At 42.8% G+C, this 22,548-nt stretch overlaps 1 long non-coding RNA gene across 1 annotated transcript in view; it reads right to left on the bottom strand.

The window, feature by feature from the left end:
- The window catches only part of LOC105071664 (uncharacterized), a 294,007-nt gene that overhangs the window by 252,106 nt on the left and 19,353 nt on the right, over positions 1-22,548 (bottom strand). Inside the window, exon 3 of the long non-coding RNA XR_012511253.1 lies at positions 6,668-6,849. This is a non-coding gene — a long non-coding RNA (uncharacterized LOC105071664). The remainder of the gene's footprint in view (positions 1-6,667; positions 6,850-22,548) is intronic.

The following is a 22,548-nucleotide window of genomic DNA, read 5'->3' as shown; positions in this document are numbered from 1 at the left end:
TATTTTCCAGGAAAAACAATTTGGGAAGCACTGCTTTCTGTCATGATTACTCTCACTGATTTTCTCCCCATCTTTTTAGATAGGGGAGCAGATATTTACTATATAGGTGAGATGCTAAGATATTTGGATAATCACCTCTCTTCATGGCTATGAGATAACTCTACTTTACATTGAAATAAGAATCAAATCCAAAACAAAAGAGGAAAGGAATGAACAGTCCATTTATGAAGGAAGAGACAAATTGTCATTTAATATATGGAAAAGTGTTGCCTCTCACTAAATACTCAAAGCAATGAAAGGAAAAAAATAAAAGTTGGTTTTCATGAACCAAATCTCTGTACCTCCCCCTCCCTTCTCTTTTTCTAGAGCAAAAAGCAAGTTCTTTTCACTTTCTCGGGCAGAGGAGATTGATTATTCTTGTTTTGCTTAAGTTCCTTTATTCCCAAATAGTTTATCAAGGTGTTTTTATAACAAAGACTGTTATCTCACTGAGAGGAATTCTGGTACTGACCATTAAGATTAAAACATTTCCTTTTTACTTCATTATACACATAGAGGTAATATCACATAGTAGTTAAGGAGGCTACATGTCTTGTCTTACAGGGTGCATCTTGTCTAGGTGTGTGACCTTGGCAAGTTATTTAAACTCATTGTCCTCAGATGTAGAATGAAAATTATAATAGTACTAAACACATATGATGTTTATAAGAATCAAATGAGTTAATACATGTAAAACAGTTAGAACATTGCTTGGTACAAGACAAGATCTCAGGACATACTAGCTACCTGCTTTTATTAACCAAGTTCTTGCTGCATTTATTCCATCTCCTTCTTCTCCTCACAGGCCTTTATCCCACTTGGGTCAGCCACTTTAAATACAGTCAGCATCTATAAGGCATTACCAAGAAGATATATCAGTGTGAGCATTGTAGTTCATTATTGTAAAAAATAGGCCTCTAACCAATGATGTGTGACAGTGATAGTGAGAGGACTATGCAGAAGGAATGGATTCATAGGATAACATAAAAATTGGGAGTCAAATAGCCTGAGTTCAAGTCTCAACTCTCAAATTTACTTGCTGAGTGACCTAAGACAAGACTCCTGATCTTATCTCTAAGCTGGCTTCCTCCTCTGATAAATGTGAGTTAAAATAAAACCTACCTTACAGAGTTGAGAGGATGAAGAGACATGATGTAGAGAAAAAAAAGTGGTACATGCCTAGTACATGGTACATGCTCAAAAAATTAGAGATAGTGGTGGTGGTGTGGTGGTGATGGTGGAGGTGGTGGTGGTGGTGGAGGTGGAGGTGGTGGAGGTGGAGGTGGTGGTGGCAAACAATCAGCACAACATCTATGTTTAAATAGTGAGGGTCACATTCAGCGTTTTTCACTTGAGAGGCTATGTGCCAAGTCCCAACTCCTATTTAGATATGATCCATGGAACAACCAGAGAATATCTGTTACCCACAAACTCATCAACTGTGATAATTCTGAATAAGATTTTTGCTTCTTCTTTTATTCATATCTTTTTATGTCCTAGGAGATCATTCTGTATAAATATTTTATACCCTACTTTTCAGCTTAACATGATATTAAAAGCATGTTCCCATGCCTTTAAATTTTGCATACACTTTGTGTTAACAATCACATGCTTTTCTCTTATAAAGATCTGCCATAATTTATTAAACAGCCCCTTTTTTACTGAGCATTTAGGTTGTTTCCAATTCTTGATCATTATAAATAATGCAACCATGAATATTTTTGTCCAGAAGGCTTTGTCTGCATTTTGGATTATTTCCTTCAGCTAAATTCCTAGACATAGAATTACTGGGCCAAAAAAATACCTACTCATGATTCATATTGGCATATTCTTATCCAGATCCTTCACATATCTGAAGACAGTGATCATACTCCCAAGTCTTTTCTCCAAGCTGAACAGTCCCAGATCCTTCTATGACTCTTCATCTAACTCAATTCCCAGTGCTGCCACCATTTTTGTCCTTTTGCTGTAGGGTCAAAGCACAACCTTCTAAGCTGGCATTCAAGGCTCATCCACTCTGACCCACTGTATCTTGGCCTCCTCATCTGCTGCATCTCAGCTCACTTTCCAGGCACCTTCCCCTCCAGGCAACCACAGCTCCCTTTGTACACCCTACTGTCATTCTGCCATTTGTTTGTTTATTCTATGCTTTCAGCCCAGATGCCTTTCACCCTCTTGGTGCCTGGGAGACCCAAGCTCCTCTTTCAAGATAGGTATCAAATGCCACCTCTTCCCTGAAGCCTTCTTGGCTCCCTTTTCCCTGTCCAGCCTACTGCAGTGTTACCCAGGACAGTAGTAGTCAGAGTCCCACCACAAAACAGATGACCCACTCATTTTGGGGGTAATTCAAGGAGGGATTAATAAAGGAATTATTTTTAAAAGTGTGGGCGAGATGTGGAGAACCACAAGGAATCACAGTACCCAAGGGCCTGCAAGGCTTTTAACATCCCAATACCTGAAGGGGTGAGGACAAGGAGAAGTTACAGGAATTTGGCAGGAAAGGATTGTGTGGCGAGGAGCTGTGACTTCCATCAAGGTGTAATAGAGAAGAATAAATTTGACTCTGTTTTAGACCTGTTCCTTTAGATCTAATGCTGCATTCTGTTTCCTGTGCTTAGTCATGCTGGTTCTGCACCTTTTGTAAACGAATGCTGCCTGTAGCCTGAACTATACAAGCTAGCCCATTCTCCAGGGCCTGACCTTTAAGAGTATAATCGTTTTTGTATTCACATAGAGATAAAAAGTTGCAGAGAACAAAGAATAGTATTTGTCCTGTTGGAAGTTTGCAGGAACATCATGACCTGGCCTACGTGGGCAGCTGCGTGATCAAGGGGTTCAGACACCAAGACGTTCACAACAACCAACAACGCCCCTCCCCTTTTTGGTATAAAAGGAGGCTGCCTTGGGGAAGATGGTTCTCTAGGACATTAGTTCCTCATCTTCTTGGTCTCCTGGATTTCCAAATAAAGTCATTATTCCCTGCCCCAACACCTTGTCACTGATTAATTTGGCCTGTCGTGCGGTGAGTAGTTTGGACTAGGTAACAAAGGGACAAATCAGCTCAAGGTAACCCCAAAAAGAGGGATACAGAGAATAAACACCTTGCTTGACTTCCGGTTATTCTCCCCTTCCCATCTCCTGCCCGGGTTTCTATTAGTAGAACCCAGCTAGACCCAGAGGGCCGGGAAGCCACGGACAGGGTTCATAGAGGTCAGCCCCTTGGGGCAGAGGGCATGGCGGAGGAGGATGGCGAGCAGACCTGAGAGGCAAAGGGGAGAGCCCCATCTCACTGTACTCAAGTTCATCACCCTTTATTACAGTTCACTGTCAGCAGGTATGCTTCACTCCCTGGGCTGAGTATGTATTGTCTAACTCAGCTCCAAAGTATCCTCTACACTGTGGCGTGGCCATGGTGCTCTCTGACTCAGCATTCTGCAGTGCCCCCCACCCTGTGCCCTGACCCCACTGCCTGCAGAGCCAACCATAATTGTAGTAGCATGACTAATGTCCCTGGTGACAGGGCTCTCGCCTTTCTCACTCCCTCAGGGTCACTCCCCCTTTCCTCCTACTTCCCGTCCAGCCACGTGAACACTTGTCACTCCCCAAACACAGCATTCTTTCCAAAGAGTCTATCCTCTTGCCTTGAACACACATCCCCCACAGCAAACCTCCTCCTCATTCTTTAACACTCAACTCAAGGGCTACTTACGCTGTGAAACTCCCTGCCTCCCCCAGCACACTCTGGGCCTCCTTCCCTAAAAACTCGTTTAACAGTTTATATTTTATAGTACTTAATATTATAGACGTTTATAACCTTGTCTCCCCAAATAAACTACCACCTCCTTTAAGGCAGGGACTGTGCTTTACTTCATCTATTTTCCTGGTAACTAATGGAGTCTCTGGTATACGGTAGACTCTCAATATTAAGTGAATGCATGAATCATTGGATCAAATAAAGATATTTGCAGAAACTTATGTCCTGGGCATCTCTTAGCATCAGCCAGCACTGGCTTCCATCAGCCCAGTAGAACCTCTGCATGCAGGTGGGCATCCCTGGAAGGGTAAGTAGGAGATGGTCCATATCAGATCTACCCATTGCACATCCATTTGACAGGCGGACCCTGTTAACAGGTAACTTGCCAACAAGCCCTTAGGAGCTCTTGTGTCTGCTTCCTAAATCCATTTTGGAGCAGAAATCCATTTTATTAGCTGAAGACAGAATAGACCAATTCCAAATATTTGGAAAAGCTTAATCTTGCAAATTAGCTAGCTGTCCTCTGGCCACATGGTGGCCACTTGTGTGGGAGGAAAGCAGGCCCATCTCAGGACAGACCTTTCTCTGTTTCTTGAGCAAACACAATAAAACACCCTTCTCCTTTCATCCACATCTGGCGGCTGCAAAAACAGTGACCCGTGGAATTCACATTTTCATACTTGACTATGGTAGGGCAGCGTCCAGAGGTTATTCTTGCTGTGTTTATGAAAGAGCAAAGCCTGTCAGGATAAGAAGGCTTCTGATGGAGTGCTTATTGAGAAAACATGCAGAAATTTCTGTTTCCCCAAATTAGAGAAGGAGCTTTTGATAAGAATCCTTTTTATTGATTTCTCCTCCTCAACTGCTTTCCCACTGTCCTGCAGGATAATTACAAGCCCTGAGGTCCAGCCTTGTAAAGGAAGTCCGAGATAAAATTCCCCGAAGTGGAGTCGCTCAGGGGGTCCTAACTCTCAGAATTTCACAAAGCTTCAAAGAAATCATATTGTACCTAATAATAGAGCCACCACGCTAAGTGAGCTGAAAGAGGATTTTTGTTGTCACCGTTTTGGCTGGCGTTTTATCAGTCTGTAACGTTCACGTTACAAACTGTGTGCTGACTGTCCGATCACTCTCTCTGGGTAAGTGGGATGGCCTCGGGAGGAGAGAAAGCCACCCTCTGAGAGTACCAGAATGGAGGCAGGTAAATCATGTGGTGAAAAGTGGACGTCAATCCAGAGCTCACCAAAGAAGTCATGAGAACAAATAAGACAGAGACCGGGCGGCACTGGTCGTTCAAAGTGCAAGCAGGCATGGGACGCTTAGGGCAATTTCTGGGCTAACTAGCAGGCAGCCTGATCACTTTTACCTGCTGCCACATTTACAGGCCTGCAGCCACTGACAGCGTTGAAGGGACAGTCAAAGTGGACACTGATGAGAACCCATGTTCAGCACTTTTGCCATGGTTAATATAAAATTGGGGGAAATTTGTTTGCAGAGTCATTGAATATTTATTCAACAAACATTTCATCAAACTCTTACTTGATAACAGGCACCATCCTGGGCCCTGAATTTACAAAACTATGTAAAACCTTCTCTGTGCACTGGAGAGGCTTGTGGAGAAGAACCACTAATCTCCCTGATCTCCAGACTGACACCTCATTATCCACCCCTCACTAAAGCTGGAGAGTTCTAACCACAAAGCAGGCCAGGGTAAGCCCTGCAATGGCTCCTTCTTTTGAGAAGAAAGTAAGTCTTGGCAACTTAGCAGGGCTCCTTCCTACATCTCCCAATCACCATACCCTCATCCCAACCCTCCCCAAAATCTCTGCCTGCAGCCCTTTGCTCAGGACTTTCCCTGCACCTGAGGTAGGAGGGAACGGGGCAGAGCACAACTATTAAAAGAATGACACCGCAATTAAGGATATGACAAAAACTGGTTAGAACCAACTAGGCCCAAGATGGTGGAAGATTCGCCTTCTAGTAGACTTGAGCCTCATTATGTGATCATTGCGATACATTCGCATGCTAAGTGGCACATCTGCAAGTGCCACGACAGTTCCTAGGCTGACCATAAAAAGCCAAAAACTGGTCAGAAGTCCCATTCCCGGAAATCCCCTCCCCTTCCCCAAAACAGTTGGAATAATCCTCCCACTTGTTAGCCTATGAAATTACCCAGGCCATAAAAATGAAACATCCCACACCCCAGGGTAGCTCTCACTTTCCAAATGACCCCATCCCCTGGGGCGGCTCTCCCTTCAGAGACTGACCTCATTCTGGGGCCTCTCTTGCCCTCTGAGATGGCCTGCACTCTGTCTGTGGAGTATCTCCCTGAATAAATCTACTTTTGCTTTACTATGGCTCGCTCTTGAATTCTTTCCTGTGGAAAGCCAAGGACATGCCCTAGACCTGGGGCACGACCATCCTCACGCACCCCCTTTCCTTGCAACACACCCACAGGAGCATTTCTCCTTCTGTGCCTAGCCAGCTCCTTCTTAGCCTTCCGTTCTCCACTTAGATGTCAGGGTCTCTAGGAAGCCATCTGCGACCCCAGTACCAGATCAGCAATCCTCTTCCTGTTCTGCTGTTAATAGCCCACGTGCACCGCTGGCACTGTAAGCATCCTACAACCGCAAGGCTCTAACCGCCAGTTCGGCGAGCCTGACTCTCTTGCTGGATTGTGAACTTTTTAAGGAGGTACTTTTATCCTCTCCCTTTGTTTCCCCACATCTGGTGTCACGAACAGCACTTAGAGTCCAAGCTCAAAGGAATTATCAATTAGCTGCCTACTACATCTCACACCCTGGGCTGGGCACTTTCAGAAATGTCTCGTGTAATCTTTACAAAAATCGTAAGAGGATCACATTACAGTCTTACCTTATAGACATGAAACTGCAACCCAGAGAGGGTGAGACAGCTGCCCGAGACCGCACAGCCCTGAAGTGGTAGGTGGCATCAGGGAAAAGAGCACTCTCTCTCTTTCTCTACCCACCACTGGCCTGCAGGGATCTTTCTGTCATGTCTGCCATTTGCATTCAGCTGGAGCTCTTCCATCCAACCTGGTAGAGGAGGAAGGAGGGTAACACATCCTGAAGAAATAAAAGCATTTTTTTCTCCCTTTAAAGAGACAATCAAGGCCACTGTGCGGTACGTTTTATTACCAAAGACATAGAGATAGAGCTTTCTTTACCTAAAGGTTGTGTTGCTAAGGATTGGGGTTCTATTCAAAGGAAACACTAATGGCTTTCTAATGGGCTATTGCACATACTAAGGGAAGAAAATATGTAGAATGAAAGCTTTTGTGTGTGAAGTTTCCTGAGAATGTGGGAACCAATCCCCAGGAAGGAGATGGGGAAGGGGCCCTGAATGAGGCTCTGAGTACCACTCCCGAGGGTGACGCCAAGCGGGTGGAATGGTGCCGGCCCAGAAAACAGAATCCAGCACCCAGGCCAGGTACTCTGATGGGCAGGCACGATAGAGCGGTGGTCTGCAAACTTTCTCCTCCTGTACCCTTCCCATAATTTTGTAAAAGCTCTGTCCCCTCTGTCAAAGCTCACACATTTTAACTTGACATCTGAAATTTGTCATCAAAACTTTAAACAACATGTTGTAAATATTGACATTTTAAAATAAAACTGTTACATTGCGCCTTTGCATGCACCCAATTTAATCTAAATACCATAGTTACTTAAAACCCACCACAATCCATTTGAAAAATGTATAAACATGTTCTTTGCTAACAGTTGGAAATTTTACATGGCTTTTTTTTCTTTTTGAGAAACTCCTTAAACTCCTATTTGTTTCGATTTCACTTCTCCCACAGAATTTTATCCCCATGTGTTAGATTTTTATGCTACAACCAAGTCTTCCACTGACCATCCAGTACTTCTGTTAGATTTTTATGCTACAACCAAGTCTTCCACTGACCATCCAGTACATCTGTCAGGTGTGTGTGTGTGTGTACATTTTTTAAACTGATTTTGTTTCCTGAAACCATAAAGCAATAGGTATTTAGGGGGGGTGTAGATTACAAAAGGGGAAGTAGGAGAAGGGGAGAAACTCTGCCAGTGGGAAAGCTATGAGGAAGATCAGTACTGGGCAGGAAGACACATGAAAGTTGAGGTGCTAGGCATTGAGTCCCATAGAACTATCTACACCTGAACATTTCTTGAAACGCCTGTAGGGACCTCCAAGGATGTTTGCATATCAGACTGAAGACTGCCAGCCTGAGGTCTAAGTTAAGGCCATGACTTCCTGAGCCTGGACTCTTTACCGTCAGGTGTCAAGCTGGGTGACAGTCACAGAGTGAATGTGACCTATATGCCTCAAATTCAACCCCCAAATCACTCAGCTACCCTGAGAGGCTGTCCAGAGAGCTCTGCAACATCTCAAAACACCCATGAGCCCTAAGGCAGCCCCTGGGCACCCAACTGGGGAGAGCACTCATGCACGGGCCTCCTGCTCTCCATCTGCCAACCCCCCAGCCACCTGAAGTCCTCCCTTCACCAAGTCATCCCTGTTAGTCATCCAACTGCATGCATGCATCCCTCAGACTGACAATTTTGCTTAAGTATCGCCCACTTCTGACACTCACCTGGCCAAGTTGATTGCCATAGACTCTGCATATTAGGTAGAGTCTATTATTAAACTTAGCACCTTGTACTGTGTGTGTGTGATTTACCTTCCTTGGAGGCATGAATTATATCTAAGTACCCAGGGTCCTATGTAGTCAACGATCGGCGAATGCCTGCAGTCAAAAAAGGACGTTCAAAAGAGGTGTTCTCTAGAAGGAAGTTTGATGGGCCAGCTGTGTATAGAGGAGATTTAGGTCTTTTTTTAGCTTCAGTTGTTGAAGCTACTTACTTGGACCCCTAAAGCCAAGGTGCCTAGGAAGAATGGCTTGGCCAGCATTGGGAGCTAGAGCACATAGAAGAGCCTGTGTTCACTTTGTGTCTGCACTCCACTCACTTGCTGCTCACAGCACTGAAAAAGACCTTGACCATGTCAGAAAATAGAGGTCATCCCATCTAGCAGAGGGTAAGTTCATCAAGATCCGCGTGACCATCTCCTTAGGACGTCCAACGGTGCCTCCAGCCAGGGCTGTCTTCACTTCTAGAGAAATGTGCCATCAGACATTTCAGACACACCACTGTGCTGGGTGAAGGGGAATTCATGTTGACCCTTCCGATGCTGACTTTTGATTCACCAGATGGTCTGACCCTACCTACCCCAAGGATGTACATTACATCATGCTGACACTCAGATCATTGTTGCACTAAAGGTACATTGGGCTTAATTTCCCCATTGTCACTTCTATGTCCTTCAAAATGAAACCTTCACTTCAAGCACAGGGAAATTTGATATTATTGTCTTATTTTATTTTATTATATTTAAAATATCCATTTTATTACCTTATTTCATTTATTGTAGCTTCTGTCAGTGTGAATTTTATTTTGTGGTTATTATCGCTATCTCCAATTTCTCACATCAAATAATGCAGTTCTGACTTTGACAAGACACTTCCATTATTTCATCAGAGTTTTTTTTTTTTCTTTTCATTTCTTTTTTGGCTCTGTAACAAAGATTAGCATATGCAGTTTGAGTCGTCACCAATTTTATCTTGTGGTGACTGCTTCAGCTAAGTTCAGTGTGCTTAATCTGGGAAAGATTATGCAGTTTCAGATGACATCAACACATTGTGATGCTTTGGTCAATCTTAATCCAAATTAACAATAAGAGGGAAATTTTTAATCAGGTGTTTGTCACAACAGGAAGGATTAAGAGGGGTGCCAGGTGGGGAGGGGTAGGATGTCAAGCCACCCTGCCTCCGGAAGCAGGCAGGTGTTTAGAGGACCCAGGATACAGCGTATCCGGATGAGGCTGAAATACAAACAGTGTGGAGATGAGGTTGAAAGGTGAGGAGGGGGACAGTTTGTGAATGGCGTTTAACTAAGATACAATTAAATTGTAACTATTGTTGAAGAAAGGTGCCCCCTCTTCCCGTACTTCCCCACCTCTGCCCCATAGTTGGCCAGCTCCCGGGAAGAACCATTAGTCTGAGGTCAGGTCCTAGGCTAGTTGTGGAGTGTGCTGTTCTTGGGTTGGGAGCTGTACCTTCAGGGTCTGCCCACAGGTGCTCTGCCTCCTTCCTTGCCCACCTGTCTCAGGTTCAGGGTAGAAACTGACACAGTTAGGAAGGGGCCGTGAGCAGCAGGGCACATCCCAGGCATTTCCAGGTCCCAGGTTGAAATACAGTCAAAACATCCTAAAACTCTCACCCCTCTTCCTAGTATATCGTAGGACCATGAGCAGTTGCTTCAACTTTCTGAGGGTCCATTTTCCCATGTGTAAAATGAGACTTAGAGCTGGTGAGAATTCATAGCAATAACTGAGGTCACGGGTGTCCTCCATGGGACAAAGACTCTTCTAAGTGCTTTACAGAAATGGGCTCACCCCTCATAACAGCCCAACCCAGAAGGCGCTATTACTGCTCTCTTCACGGAGGGTGAAACGGAAGCCTCGAGCTGTTGATGACCTGCTCCAGATCTCATAGTGAGCTCTGGGTGGACGTGCGATCTTGGATCATAGACAGGGGCTCTGCTTTTTAGGTAACTCCTCCCTACACACACACACACACACACACACAACTCCACCTCATTAAGTGACATAAGCATCTGATGTATTTAGAACAGTGCCTGGAATGAGTGGGCTCCTTAACTGGGAAACCTGCAAAAGGGTCAGAGTAAAGGGCTAGGTGTAGAGGTGATGAGATTACATTTATACTTTAGAAATATTAGTCTGCAATGCCTCTCCTCTCCCAACACTAGGCCTGAATCACCCTCCCTAGGGTACGAGAAGTTAGAATAAAAAACAGTAAATTCAGACCACAGAATACAGAACAGGAAGGGCCTTCATCGTCAGCTGCCCCAGCCTCCTCTTACTCAGCTGGGGAAAAGGAGGTGCAGGGGGAGGACCGGGGGAGGACCCAAAGCAAGTTAGAGCAAGGTACTCATCCCCGGGGTTCTCACTGAAGTTCTAGTCCTGCGTTCTTCCCTCCGTGTGGTGCTACCTCCCCAGTGCTTGGGAAAAGAGATAAAAGTATAACCCAACCAGAACAATCATCAAGTTCACACGTAAAAGACCCAAAGACACACATCTCTCCGGTCTGATGGCCTCCCGTCCTCTCAGATTTCTCTGGAAACAACAGTCCTTCTCTCTTGTAGTTCCCAGCAGAGTTAACATTGGCATTTCCCTGGGTACAGAAGTACACAGGGATACCTACTTCTGATTGTCAAAATAAAAAAAAATCATTTGAAATAGGGCTGGAAGTGGGGGGTTGCAAAGCTTCAGTTCTTCCTTTGATGCTTTTAACCCCTATTTTAACCCACTGCAAACTCATCTGAAGCCTCCTTTTTCCTTCCTCTCCCCTTCCCCAGCCATCTCTATAAGTGCCTGGGATTGGAGACAGCCGACTTCGATGCGGATCGTAACTCTGCTACTGGATAGTTGGGTAGCTGTTGAGCAAGTCACTGAGTTACTTAATTTACCTGAGCTTCAGTTTCCAAATCTATAAAACGGGGTAATTATATCTTCCTCAAAAAGCTGTCATGAAGATGAAATAGGATGGCATAAACAAAGGGTACTGTGTGTAAAATCTTTGTAAATGACTCCCCTCCCTGTTTTATGATTAGCCCAAGCAGCATGTCTCCTAGATCAAAGCATAGAAGTAGAAGAACTAAAATGCCATCTTAGAAATGCAAATCAAAACTAAAATGAAGTATCATCTCACACCGGTCAGAATGGCCACCATTAAAAGTCCACAAATGATAAATGCTGGAGAGGGTATGGAGAAAAAGGAACCCTCCTATGCTGCTGGTGGGAATGTAGTTTCATGTAGCCACTATGGAAAATGGTATGGAGATCCTCAAGAAAACCAAAAATAGACTTACGCTATGATCCAGCAATCGTCGGCATATATCCAGAGGGAACTCTAATTCGAAAAGATACATGCACCCCAATGTTCATAGCAGCAATATTTACAATAGCCAAGATATGGAAACAACCTAAGTGTCCATCAACAGATGACTGGATAAAGAAGTTGTGGTATATCTATGCATTGGAATACTTCTTAGCCATAAAAAAGAATGAAATTTTGTCATTTGCAACAACATGGATGGACTTGGAGGGCATCATGCTAAGTGAAATAAGTTAGACAGAGAAAAACAAATACTGGTATGATATCACTTACATGTGGAATCTATAAAGTACAACAAACTAGTGAATGTAAAAAAAGAAACAGAGTCACAGATACAGAGAACAAACTCATGGTTACCAGTGGGGAGAGGGAAGGAGTGGGTAGGAGATTAAGAGGTACAAACTACTATGTAAAAAATAAGTTATAAGGATATATTGTACAATGACGGGCATATAGTCAATATTTTATAGTAACTATAATGGAGTATAACATTTAAAATTTTTGAATCACTATACCGTACACTTGTAACTTATGTAGTATTATATATCAACTATACTTCCATAAAAATAAGCAAATAAATAAGAAAGAAAAATGATTAAAGCTGGAAGAAGGGACAGGATTTGTGGCCTTTGCAAAGGTCTTCACTGAATGCATTTAATAACATTACCAGTGAGTGAGTTCTGGGTCTCCCCTAAGCAAGCTGTCCCCTCCCCATGCCCAGTCCCTTTTTCCCAGCACAGGCTGGCTCACATGGGCTCTCTATTTAGTGATCCCTCCCCTGTAGGTTGCTTGGGTAGAATTTCAGTGGCTCCAGGCCTGCTTTCGCTCCCACATGGTCTGTATCTGTTCTTCAGGAAATACACAAATCTTTGGACCTGCCAGACTCCGGGATGCAGGATAATCCAGTGTCTCCACCTGTCCTTTCCAGCCATCGGCAGCTAGCCAGGCTGTCTCTGCTGCCAGCTCTCCCAGGCAGGAGGCAGAACCGGCCCAATGAGTCATCCTCACTTCAGAGGACCTTCATCAACCTCTCCAAGTGGCCCCAGGGAAGCCCTCTTATTTGAAGGAAAGGGGATGTGCCTGACCCCACCTCTTCCCTGGCAGTGTAGGATTCAAAGTGTGCTAGGGAAGAACAAACCTGACTTCATATTAGATCTTTTCCTTTAGCTCTAACCCTGTGCTTAGTCATGCTGGTTCTGCCCCGTTTGTAAAAGAATGTTGCCTACAGCCAGAAATATACAGTGTAGCCTGTTCTCAAGTTCTGACCTTTAAGGGTGTAACAATTTTCCATTCAAATAAAGATAAAAACTTGCAGAGAACAGAGAATAACATTTGTCTTGTTGGAGGTTTACAGGAACATGGTGACCTGACCTATGTGGACAGCTGCAAGAACAAAGGATTCCACACCAAGAAGTTTGCGACAACCCACCACACTCCCTCCCCTTTTTAGTATAAGAGGAGCCTGAATTCTGACTTGGTTAAGATGGTTCTCCAGGACACTAGTCTGCCATCTTCTCAGTCTGATAGCTTTCTAAGTAAAGTCATTATTCCTTGCCCCAACATCTCGTCTCCCAATTTATTGGCCTGTTGTGTAGTGAGCAGAACGAGTTTGGACTTGGTAAAAAAAAAAAAGCACACCTCATGTACATCAAAGACATTTTCCTCTGAAATCCTCTTTTAATCTCCAATTTTTTAATTTATCTCCAATATTTTATGTCTTCATTTTGGGTGTAGAATCCAAGAGCCACAGACTTGATTTGGGGCTCTCTCCTTTGTAAATTCTATGCACAGTGAAAGCAACTTCAAAGGTGTCCTGGCACCATGGCCAACTTCCCCTGAACATCCTATTACACACACGTTAAGTATGCCCCACTTTTCACTTAAGCCAGTATACAATTTGCAAATTAGCTCTTTTGTGGAACCTTTCCTCTGAAAATAATTCTTTTTAGTGCTAGTCCCACCTCCTCCAGGCCGTCTTCCCTGATGGCCTCCACAAATGATGATCTCTCTATCTGCATCCCTTGCAGTCTGAGACACCAAGGAGGCATAAAGTCTATCTTGCATGTAGAAGGCCCTCTGTGATTGATTTATCTGAAGATACCATGGGCTGCAGCTGTATCGCATTACCTATTCCCACTGTACCCATTGCCAGTCTTCCTGAAAGAGCCTTCAGCATCCATTCATGCTTGGTGTAATGGATACACCATACCCTGCGCTGTAGCTACTGCCCTTAAGGCATTTCTCTGCTGGAAATAAAAGAGGGAATTAATCTTCCTTGAACCCCTAGATGTCAAGTACCAATCCCTATTTCACATATTTTCCAAAATAACCCTAAGGAATATCTGTTACTTTACCACTTTTCCAGATAAGAAAACTGACTTTCAAGCAGGTTAAGTAATGTGCCTGAAGACACACAGCATATGAATGGGAGTTAGATTTAAGCACCTTTGACTCCAAAACCCATGGGCCATCATGGAAGGCGGCATCAGTTACAAGACAGGAGACCTGGAGCTTATCCCAGCCCTGCCATTAATTTGACTGTGGCCTTGGATAATTTCCTTCTCCTGTCTGAGTCTGAGCTTCCTCATCTGGAGATGAAGGAACTGGATATGGTGACCATTCGAGCCCTTCCAATTGCAGAGTTCCGAGCTACTGAAAGGTGCTTGTGTTACTCACGTCGGCCTGCCCAGATGTTTTAATTCACAATTTCCCGTGCAGTAATCAGTCTCATCTTGTTATTTCCTGCCTGCACTTCTAACCTCCCTCATTTGGGATCATTTCTGTCGCTTTTTTGTGGTGCTTTGTGTTTACTGAGGGCCCAATTTAGAATCATCTGCAGATTTCATCAAAGGGCATTTATTTACACACCCACCACCTACCCAGGGAAACTTCAGGGGCCAAGTGATATACCAATGGCAGAGCTCACATTCTGATCACACTCTTCCTTCCTATGTGTTTCTCTAAATATCTGCCCTTGAACTGGGCTAGCACTGACCCGAACACCTGTGGTTTGGGGTCAGCCGGACATGGGTAGGAACCTTGGGCAAGTTATTTAACCTTTATTTAACCTTTCTGAACTTCAGTTTCTTTGTCTAGGAAACAGGAATCATTGCACCACCCCCAAAGGGTTATTTGGAGTACTAGAATTAGGTGTGGCATCTGGAGCATTCCAACCCAGGGCCAGGAATCAGTTACTCCCCTCCCCCTTCCCCATCTCTACAAACTTTGGGGATGGCCGTCAAGCAGACAGCTTTCTAAAGAGGCTTCTCTCTCTTTATCCAAACAGCATCATGGGAAGTTTTCCTAGCAAGGACACAGCATGTTGCCCATACACTTCTTAGCACCCTTAAGCATCTAATTTGTATTTTTGGCCTGCAAATAAATCTCAGGTCTCTCTGATGACCTTCGAGGAGTTCTTTCATCTTGTGAAGGCTCCTTTTATTAAGCCTCTCAGTCTCAATACTTTTACAGGGCTGGGAGGATTAAACGGAGTAATGTTGAGTGCAACGTCTGGCCATGGTAGGTACTCGATCCATCAGATGGGTCTGTGTTGGAATCCCTTCTCCCATTTACTAACCCAGAGACCCTTGAAGGCCTGACTTCCACATCTGCCAAATGGGGATAACAACCCTTATGTTCAGTGTGGTTGTTAAGGTCCATGCAGTAACATTAATGGGCCTGCCTAACACAGAGAAGGCTCTCTGCATGTGGTTAAAACCAACCCTTCCCTTTTCCTGAATGTTTCTGAGTTGCTTTGTCATGATTAAGAACAAGTAAGGAGACGGACTCTAAAAAAATTAAAAAGTAAAAATACATGAAGGTAAAACAAGTGAAATGTATTCCTTCCTTTGAAGGGTCCCTAAGAGTTAAACTTAGGACGTGGTTGAGGCATCAGGATGGTCCTCCATAAATAAAAACTTTACTAGGCCATCACATTTGGTTCATATCAAAATCACTCAGATCCAAAGAAGCATTCCAAGCAGTTGACATCCATTTCAGCTGGATGCTAACCCAATTTTTAAAAATTAATCCAAACTTGACAAGAAGCTGATCTCATGTCTCTTACCAGAACATCCCACTCCCAGTTGGTTTCCTGGGAAGGAAATGGGTAGCCTGGCTCTCAAAAACAGAACTGAAGACACGCCTTTTCCTCATTTCAGCTGGAATCTGCAGTTTCAGAAAGGATTTAAACAGCCCAGTTGATTCTCATAAATTACTCCTGTCATAGCCTTTTGGCCTTTCACTTGAGACTGACCCAAAACCAGCAGGGCTCATGTCTTTTCCTACAATCATTGGATCCTAGAACCCCTGCGCTGGAAGGGCCCTCAGAGAGCTTGCCTCTTCCCTCCTCGTCAGCCCCTCACATCCAACAGTCATCAGATCCCACTGGTTCTATCCTCTCACCATTTCCCAAACCGCTTTAACTTTATCCTAGCTTTTACTGCCCCAGTCAAGCCCTCGTCCCGTCTCACCTAGGCTATTGCCATCATGTTCCAGATCTTCAGTACTCTCCCAGCCACCCAGTCTCAGTCTTCATAATATGTCTATATGCTCATCCTTCTCCTTGCTTAAAAGCCCCCAGTGGTTCAGCACAAAATGTTTCCTTTGGCCACCAACCCTCAGCATGTTCTGATCCCTGCCTATCTTTCCAGATTCTTCCTCTGCCACTGCCCTCTTTATACTTTGTACCCTGTCCATTCTGTTTATACTGTCTTAGAATTATCAGTGTGCATGTGTTTTCTCCCCTATGCCTTGAATTCCTCAAAAGCTAAAAAACTCTGTTGTGTCACCTTGGATTCCCACATTCATTCATAGTGTAGGTGTGGGTGCACTGAGAGTTTGGAAATAGTCACTGAACATCTACTGTGTGTGCAGCGCTGGAAGTCTAGAGATGAGCATGCATCCTACGCTCAAAGACCCTCCAGCCTGACGGCATAGCCAATACGTAGAGAGGCAAATAATAACACAATGTGACATGAGAGAGGGGAGCACAAGATACTCTTATTAGAGTCCCAAGGAGAGGCCCTGACCAATCTGGGTGGGGAGACAGGGGAGAAAAATGCTTCTAAAAGGAGATGATAGAAATTATCTCCTTTAAATTTTAATTGTGTTTAGACTTTTAGATTTTCAGGTTTCTGGTTCAAGATGGCAGACTAGGCGTCCCTCCCAGCTGAGACCCCGTTGAACAGATAACAAGGCAGAATACTTATTTTTGATGGTTCCGATTTTTAAAAGAGAGGCTGCTATCTACACACAAGTTTCTGAAAGGTAAGGCAAATGGGATCACTGAGGCATGAACTAGAAAATAAAAGGTCAGTACAAAACCCAAGGAGAAGACTGTGGTGAGTGTGGGACCCGATGGGACCTGATGTAGCGGGTCTGGGGAGCCAGAGAGGGCCATGGGATGGCCATCCTGAGGGAATCAAGACTAGCCTGGGGAGGGCCCATAGTCTAGGTAGAGGCTTGGGATGGCTGCAGAGAAGAGTTCAAGGGAAACCCACATTTCCACCTTGACCTGAAGAAAAGGACGAAAGATGCTTCAACCCAGGAAGGAAAAATGTACTGCAGGGGTCTCATTTTCACTGTGGAAATTGTAGAGTTTCAAGCAAACTGGTCTGCTCCCTACGGTACATGATAAGGCAAGCCTGCCATTCTTCAAGAGCTCTCCATCTGTCCTCCCAGGTGAACAGAAAAAGCCCTTTGGGGTAAACAGACCCCCTGGATTACTGAGGGAAATCATGCCAGCTACCTACGCTGTTAGACAAGAGATTCACAAAAGTAACACAATTCAGTCAACATTGGAGGAAAACTGATGAGAAAGTTCAAGATTAAAATATGCAAATAGTAGGCTCTGAAGGGAATAGAAATAAGCAAGAATAAGAATAGAATAAGCCAGCAATAAAGGAGGATTTTTCAAAATAAATTTAATCAGGAACCTTAAAGAAATTTGAGAAGTTATTGTTACTAGGAGAGACAGGCTGCCAAGGGTTCTCGGAAATGTGAACAATTTTGTCAACATTTTTTAAATGCTGTGGATTGGTCGTGGTTAAAGACCAAATTAGTAATCTGGAAGACGAAGTCAAGGAGCTCGCATGGAACATGTAGCAAAAATGGGGAGAAGGAAAATATGAGAGAATTAAAAGTTGAACTGAATGGAGAATAGAGCCCAAAGGCTCAGTGTTCTTGCAGGAGGGAGTTCAGATGTGGAAAGAATCAATGCAGACATTAGTGAAGGCCATGGGGAGGGGAAGGAAGCAGATATTGAAGGAAAAATAGAAAAAAAAAATTATCCTTAAATAGAGATTGAAGTTTTCAGGTTGAAAGGATCAGTGTGAAACCTGGTGGATATAAACAAAGCAAACAAACACACAAAACAAAAACCCACACCCAGTCATGATCTGGTGAAATTTCAAGGAGAGAATCTTAAAAGATGCCAGGATCGTGGCAGTAAATTGTGCCTCAAAAAAACAAAGAATCAGGCTGCCCTCAGACTTTGTGTCAACAATTGTTGACCCCAGATGACATGGGAGAGGGTCTCCAAAGTTATGAGGAAACATATTTTTGAACCAATAACTCTGCAAGCAATGTGAATAAATTTCAGAGTTTGAGGGGATACCAGAAGTTTATGTGATTGGCAAAAGAATGACCTCCCCCGAAAGGTGTCCACATCCTAATTCCAGAAACTTATGAATATGTTTACCTTACATGGGAAAAGAGGCTTGGAAATGTGATCAAATTAAGGACCATGACATGGGTCATTAAAAGTGGGAAACATTTTCCTTTGTGGTCAGTGGGAGATGTGAACACAGAAGAATCGTCAGAGAAATGTCACATTGCTGGCTTTGAAGACAGGAATGATGTCATAAGACAAAAGGATGCAAGCGACCACTAGAAGCTGGAAAAGGCAAAGAAACAGATTTCCCTGAGTGTTACAGAAAGGATTCCAGCCCTGCTGATATTTCAGTTTTACCCTAGTGATACCTAAGTGGCACATCTAAACTTACAGGACTGTTGAAGTAACACATTTGAGTTGTTTTAAGCCACTAGAGTTTGTAGTGATATGCGACTGCAGCAACAGGAAACTACAGTTGCCTCTCACTTTTCCCTCCTGAAAATTACTTGAGGATATACTCCAGCAAAATGAAAAAGGAAGCTAAGAAAAAGAAATCTATGTGATGCAAGAAACAATGGAACGATTCAGAGGTAAAATGGAACGATCAGATTTACAGCTGTGCAGAAATCCAGCAAGCATTCTATCAAAATTAGAAAAGAAAGCCAGAAGGTTTCATAAAATAATATCTTAAAGGAGAAAGTGACTTCCATTGCAAAATTATGAGACTAAGAAACTCAATGATCTTAAACATGTGATGAAAACACTTGTATGTTTTTTTAATTTTTTAAAAAGAGATTAATTGAGATTTTGTGAAAGATCAAAAGTTGTATATGGAAGTCATGTGACTCCCTTCCCTCACCTAGCCTTCAAATATGTTTTGCCAAAGCTCTTCAGGGAGTTCAGGGGTTTTTTTGGGGCAGAAGCCACCCCGTCCTCCTTACTCGGCCCAGCATTGAACCTTTCTCTGCTCCAACCTCTGATGTTTTGGTTTGTTTGGCCTCATGATGCATTAGGCACACAAACTTGCATTCAGTAACAGTTTACCCATTTGTAAATTATCCATATTTGTAAATTACCAATATGTATTTGAAATGCCTTTTTTTTCAGTTGAGCATTTTTAGAATCAACCCATAGACAAAGCAAATAAGATTTAGTCATTATTATGGTACAAAAATCTAGTATAAAAATAATGCTGGCCATCAGGAGTTAGGTCAAAGAATGTCCTCATTTTATGGGGTGAGAAGTCAGCAGATACTGTCTAAATGGCTGACAAAACAAAAGTTTAAGTATGATATATTTTAACTTAAAGATAATCAGTTGTGCATTTCACAGATACCCATTGAATGACTGTTGTAGGCACCTTTGTAGGTATTAGGAATGTAATAATGAACAACATAGATAAAGCCCTTTTCATCACAGATGTTACGTTCTAGTGACACAAGACAGACCTTAAGCAAATAAATTAATGACTTATCTAGTAAGTCAGATGGAGATCAAGGCTGCAAAGCAGAGGTCAACAAACTTTTTCTGTAAATACTTCAGGTGTTTGCAGATCCTAAGGTCTTTACCATTTTAGCAAGAAAGCAGCCGTGAACAATACATAAACAAATGCAGGTGGCTTTGTTCCAATAAAACTTTATTTCTAAAACAAGCAGAGGGCCAGATTTGAACCATGACCCACAGGACATAGTTTGCACATCCTTGCTATAAAGAATAATTAAGCCAGAATGGGGTTACAAAGAACCATAGAGAGAAGGGTTGCCATTTTAAATAAGGAGATGAGAGAAGGCTTCAGAAGAAACTGGTATTTGGGATACAACCTGCAGAAGAGGGAGAGAATGAGCCTTATAAATATCTGGGAGAAGATGCTCTAGGCAGAGAGAACAGTAAGTGCAAAAGCTGAAGTGGGAGCGTTCAGCAAAGAGCCCGTGAAGCCGAAACAAGAAGAGGGGGTTGGAGGGGGAATAAGACGACAGCCCGAGAGTCAAGGGAGGATGAGGATGCAGGTGGGGGAGGTCAGGAAGTCTTGTAATAAAAGTGTGGGCCATGAACCAACCACATCAAATCACCTAGCATCACAATCTGCACCTTATCAAGACCCCAGCTGGACAATATGTACATTAAGGTTTGAAAAGCACTGGTGAGGTGCCTCCTGGTCATTATAAGGACTTTGGCTTTTATTCTGAACAAGAAAGAAAACCATTGGCCGGTATTGAGCAAAAGAGTATGATGAGCTGATATTTATTTTTTAAAAATATCTTGGCTACTATTTTGTAATCAGACTCTAGAAGCACAAGAGGGGAAGCAGAGAGACAAATTAGAATATTTCAATAATTCAAATGGGAGATGACAATGGTTTGGACAAGGGAGGGTAATGAGAAGTGGTCAGAGTCTGGATGTATTTTGAGGTAAAGTCAACAGGATTTTCTGTCACTGTGGATGTGAGGCATGAGGGGAATGAAAAAGAATGGGGTACGATTACAAGATTTGGGGTCCAAACAGCTACAAAGATGAAGTTGGCCCTTTCAAGTAAGGAAGACCATGTCTGGGGAGGGGGAGGTTGGAGACGGCAGAGTATGGTGGGGCCAAGGGCCACGAATTTAGTTTGGGATGTCTTAAATCCGTGGTGTTTGTTAGACATTCAAGTGGAGAGATCAAGTAGGCAGTTGAGTATGAGTCTAGAGTTTAGTAAAGAGAATCACCTACTTGAAGAGCTAGTAATACCTTAGAGAAATAAAAACCATAACATGAGAGATGGATAGCATGAAGGGATTTTGGAAGTGGAGCAATAATGTTAAATTTTTCATTGTAAGGAATCAGTAAATACTGTTTAAATTTGAGAGATTAAATAACATCATATAAGCATATAAATTAGAGTTATGGTACTAACCTACCTAAAATTAAAAGTAGTCAAAAAGAAATTATTTATATTAAGGGAAATAAGCCAGTCACAAAAGGACAAATACTGTATGATTCCACTTATATGAGGAACCTAGAGTAGTCAAGTTTATAAACACAGAAAGTCTTTGCCAAGGACTGGGGGGGAAGGGCATAGGGTATTTACTACTCAATGAGTACAGAGTTTTATTTTGAAAAGATGAAGAAAGTTGTAAAGATAGAAGATGGCAAGAGGTTAATATCTGAAATATATAAATAGTTCATACAACTCAGTATCAAAAGAAACAAACAAACCAAAGAACTCAATTAAAAAATAGGCAGCAGACCTGAACAGACATTTTTCCAAAGAAGCTACACAGATGGCCAACAGGGACATGAAAAAAAATGCTCAGCAGTGTTATGCATCAGGGAAATGCAAATCAAAGCCATAATGAGATATCACCTCACACCTGTCAGAATGGCTATCAACAAAAAGTCTACAAATAATAAATGTCGGCAAGGATGTGGAGAAAAGGGAACCCTCATACACAGTTGATGGGAATGGAAATTGGCACAGCCACTATGGAAAACAGTATGGAGGTTACTCAAAAGACTAAAAATAGAACTACCATATGATCCAGAAATTCCACTGCTGGGAATATATCCAAAGAAAACAAAAACACTAATTCAAAAAGATATGTGCACCTCAATGTTCATAGCAGCATTATTTACAACAGCCAAGATAATGGAAGCAACCTAAGTGCCCATCAGTAGATGAGTGGATAAAGAAGATGTGGTGTGTATATATAATGGAATACTACTCAGCCTTAATAAGAATGAAATTCTGTCATTTGCAACAACATGGATGGACCTAGAGAGTACTAAAGCTTAGTGAAATAAGTCGGAGAAAGACAAATAGTCTATCACTTAAATGTGTAATCTAAAAATTAAAACAAATGAATACATGTAATAAAATAGAAACAGACACACAGATGCGGAGAACAAACTAGTGGTTACCAGTGCCTCTCGGAGAGGAAAGTGTGGAGCAAAACAGGGGTACGGGACTAAAAGACACAAACTACTATATATAAAATAAATAAGCAACAAAGATATATTGTACACCACAGGGAAATAGGATATAGCCATTATTTTTTTTAATAACATTAAACGGATTATAATCTATAAAAATATTGGATCACTATGTTGTACACCTGAAACTAATATAATACTGTAAGTCAACTATACTTCAATAATAAAAAAAGATAGAAGGTAGTGATGCATGTGCTTAATGCC

Source organism: Camelus bactrianus, chromosome 13, assembly GCF_048773025.1.
Source record: "Camelus bactrianus isolate YW-2024 breed Bactrian camel chromosome 13, ASM4877302v1, whole genome shotgun sequence".
In the NCBI taxonomy this organism is placed as follows: Eukaryota; Metazoa; Chordata; class Mammalia; order Artiodactyla; family Camelidae; genus Camelus; species Camelus bactrianus.
The sequence above is the reverse complement of the archived record's forward strand: the minus strand, read 5'-3'. Positions and strand labels throughout refer to the sequence as shown.